Genomic DNA, 4266 nt, shown 5'->3' with positions numbered 1-4266 from the left:
ATAAATTGTCAGCAGAATAAGACAGAAATTTTTTTTTTTTAGTTTGATACATATTATGACTTAAACTGAACTACTGTGAGAAACTGCTTATAGGAAGGTAGTATATGCAGGCATGGTCTCCTACAAGAAAGAATTGTTTAAATCACTTATTAGCAGCAATTTGTATTTCCAATAAAACCTCTTCTGTATCCTTTTGTAAATAAACTTATTTTGTTCATTAGATACAAGTAAATATTCTCATGCAATCCATAAGTTTCTTATAACATGTCCTCTCTTAAAACTTGTCAGCAAGAAAGTCAACATACTTATCTGGAAAATAAGTGATGTGTAACTTATGGAACCAAAAGTTTTAAAACTTAGAGCATGTGTACTTTGGAAGAAATATGTATTTATTGAAAAAATCTGCATATTTATTGAAATATTTGGCTGTGGTCTTCACTCAAAATAATATTAAAATTGATGAGCTTTCTAAATTTCCCATCAATAAATGATGTTATTGAATAGGTTAATGCTGTTGTAATTAAATGCTTCTTCTAATTAAAAAAAATATATATATAAATAAAAATAAATAAAAGCAATATATTAAAAAAAAATTCTTACACTGAGAAAAACATTTTCAGAACAATAAAGTAAAAATGTTCAACAGTCTTACTAATATTATCATTCATGAGCGTATATCCAAACCTTAAATAGCAATATGTATGTATCTATGTGCAAGGCCATTTTGTATATATTTACACATATATGAATATATTTGTATATATGTATAGACACATTTATCTATTATATGCATATTTATATATATCATATAGAGTATTTACATAGAAAAATGCAAGGACCACATTCTAGAATATGAGACTCAAACTATTTTTAATGAACCTAAAAAGATTCTCATTATTTATGAAATGATATATGCAGTGTTAACATTTAACAAATTAAAAATATATCAGAAATTCTGGAGAAAATGAATTTATTTTATTGAGATTATTATCTTCTCATTTTGAAGACACAGTTGGTTTTTCTCCCAATATGTTTACATATAGAAGATTTTCTGTATTTTACTAGATACAGCATTTTAAGTCTTTGAGAAAGTCAGTTAAATTTGATTTTTAAATCTGCTGACTTTTTAATGAAATTAATACATATGCCATGTGTACATGTCATTAGTTTTACAGATTTACAACCAAATGTAGTGGTACTGGGTCTGTTTTCCTCACTGTACTGGATTTATCCTTAGGCCTTCCTTCATACAGGTTGTTACTTTGTATATTGTATGTAATTTTCTGCTATGGGAGATGGGAATCATTTTAAAATTTATTTTCTTGCATTTTTTAGTCAATTATGTCAACGTTCAGTTAAATAAGTATTTAGTGCTCATATTATAGCAATGATGACGGTCTCCACAGGTGATTGTATGATTACATTTCTTTCCTCTTACGTGCTTTATTTTCCCTTGAGTTAATAAAGCAATGCACTCCTTCTGTCCTTTAAAAACTCATTTCTTGACAAGTATTTCTCAAGAATATAAGGAAATGAGAATATGTTATATAGAGAAATGAAATGATGGTCCTTTCAGCTACTACAAGGTTACCTTTAGATAACATATTAGAATTCCAGGTGAATTTAACACGATGGAAGAAATATTTATGTATGCTGTCAAGAATTGCATTGGATTGGCAGGGGGGCTGATGGAGCCCAATGATACTGTGCCACCAGGGCCTAGACTTGGACAGAGATACCTCTGCTGGTGGCCTGGCACTGCTGTCTTCTTAGCCCTCGTGGCACTTCTCCAATGCCTTAATGTGTCCAGTGATTTGAAGAATATTGACACATGACTTAATCTGAAAGCTAGAGCTATGTGAATGTTTGACAGGCAGTTTTAGAAGAATTTGAAAACAAAATTAGAACCAGAGCAGCTCCAGTAGCTGAGAACGGTCAGATTGCCAGCATATCAATTCAACCTACCAAAGTAACAAAATGTCATTAAACCACTGAAATCTACTGCTTCTGTGCAACCTGTACAGGTGGAATGTTGGCCCTAAAGGGTTCTTCTCTCATTCCTGAAGATGTCCCCCTGAAGGAAGAAAACCTCTGCCAAGCTTTCTTAGATGCTTTGTTTGGCCAAATTGAAGATACTGATTACAAGGACTGAGAGAACCCTCAACTCTACCAGTGACTACCTGGAGGATGTCTACCAATATCTAAGTCAGCTTGAGATTTACAGACCAATTAATTACCCACATGTCATAGATGGAAGATATATACTCAGATGTATGTGAGCCATCCTGGTGGACTGGCTGGTCCAAGTCCATTCCCACTTTGGACTTCTGTAGGAAGCTGTGTACGTGAGCAGTGACATCATGGATCAGTTCTTACAGGTCCAGACAGGAAGAAGCTTCAAATGGTTGAGATCAGATCTCTGCTCTTGGCTTTCAAATATGAGATGTTTATCTAAACATCAAATGTGTTGTTTACATCTCAAACAATACTTATTTCAGTTCCACATTACCTAAAAAAAAAACAAAAACAAAACCAAAACCAAAAAAACAAAAAACCTAAAACAAAACCAAAACAAACAAACAAACAAAACAAAAACAGGAACTGTCTTCTTAGAGTTAAGTAATTGATATATGCCTGAGAATAGTATCATGAAATATTTTAAACACATTAAGAAACGGAACAGGAACTCTAACAAAGTATTTTTTAATGATTTCTTCTAGACATGGCCAGTAAAAAAAAATCAAAAGTTCCTATTACTGATCACTTTTAACATTTCTCTCATATCTTTGAAGCAGAGGCCACTGGATATGCAATAATCTTCATGTATAATTGAAATTATTCCTGGAGCAACAAATAAGAAAGCCTTCAAGGCAGTAATTGTGCTTACATTAATAACTTCTAGCTTCTGATCTCTATGTACATTCTCATTTCCTTATGTTCTTGGGGAATACTTGTCAAGCATGTTAGCTGAAATTATAATAATGAGCATTCCTATTATTTTTATCATTTCAATAGTAAAGTTTTCATAATTTCACTACTGTTTATGATATGTATCAATGTATTCTGAGTTTTAAGGTGATAACTGGATGGTGTATCTTGTCACATGGATTCTGTATATGTACCAAGATGCTGGCCATTTTTTTGTCCTTTGTTTATTAAAGTGACTTCATTTCTCAATCTAAATAGATATTTGAAAAAAAAAACTCATTTCTAAGCTCTTTATTAGTAGTATAACTTCTCTGACATAACTTCTTTCAGGTCAGTTATTCTGTCAGTTTTTGTTTTTGTTTTCTACAGACATTCCTCATACATTGCAATCTGTCTCCTGGTTCTGATCTGATGAGTTATTCTGTAGCTGTGCTGAGCCTTTGCCACATAAAGCTTCTCTTTTGTCTTGAATCCCCATTGCCATCCCTTTGGGTCTTAAGTGTTTGCCTCTCTTGATTTACTTATATGGTGGTTTGAATGAAAATGTCCCCCATTGGCTCCAAGTATTTGGACATTATTTTCCCAGTTTATGGCACTGTTTTAGGCGGCTTTAAGAGGTGTGGCCTTACAAGTTATTGGGGGCTGGCTTTGAGAGTTCTTAAGCCTTGCCAGACTTCCAGTCCCTCTCTGCTTCTTGTGCCTGCTCGAAGATGTGATCACTGGGATTTCTGCTTCAGCCACCTCTGCCACCATGCCTCCTCCTCCATTATGGATTCTAAACCTCTGGGATCATAAGCCAAGTAAACTCTCCCTTCTATAAGTTGCCTTGGTCTGGTGTCTCTCATGGCATCAGAAATGTAACTAATATGCCTCCCTAAGTTTTGTCAAGCATGTCCTTTTAACACACAGAGAAAGGTTACATAATTGGTGGTCCATTTTTGAAATAATATATGCTGTGAAAATATCTGTATTCCTGTTTCATATATTAAATGATTTGATTATAAGAATAAAGTTTAGAAAAAAATTCTCCCATATCCAAATTTTGAAAGGCATTTCTCCATTTTCTTTTTTCAGTAACTGAAAAGTATTGTGTTTTCTGTTATCTAATAGTTTAATAGTTTTTAAATAGTTATTTAAGCTTTTAGGAATTTCTCTTTATCCTCAATTTTCTGAAAATTTTCCATACCCTACATTAGGGTTGCATCATGTTTATCCATTGTATGAAGTAGTAGGTACTTCTTTTGGGGGAATCATCAGGTCCAATGCATTTCTTGGAAGATTATATATGTATAAAATCAGCTTGATGAGTTCTCAAATTTTGTTATTCTCCACTAATTT

General features: G+C 32.9%; 1 protein-coding gene and 1 pseudogene across 1 annotated transcript in view; both read left to right on the top strand.

The window, feature by feature from the left end:
* LOC115067430 (oxidation resistance protein 1-like) overlaps positions 1–4266 on the top strand; it is a 391627-nt gene that overhangs the window by 39341 nt on the left and 348020 nt on the right. The gene's annotated exons all lie outside the window — the stretch shown is intronic.
* Positions 1388–2841, top strand: LOC103748758 (annotated as a pseudogene).

The sequence above is a fragment of the Nannospalax galili genome, unplaced genomic scaffold (genome assembly GCF_000622305.1).
Source record: "Nannospalax galili isolate Female #2095 unplaced genomic scaffold, S.galili_v1.0 scaffold284, whole genome shotgun sequence".
Taxonomy (NCBI): domain Eukaryota; kingdom Metazoa; phylum Chordata; class Mammalia; order Rodentia; family Spalacidae; genus Nannospalax; species Nannospalax galili.
The sequence above is the reverse complement of the archived record's forward strand: the minus strand, read 5'-3'. Positions and strand labels throughout refer to the sequence as shown.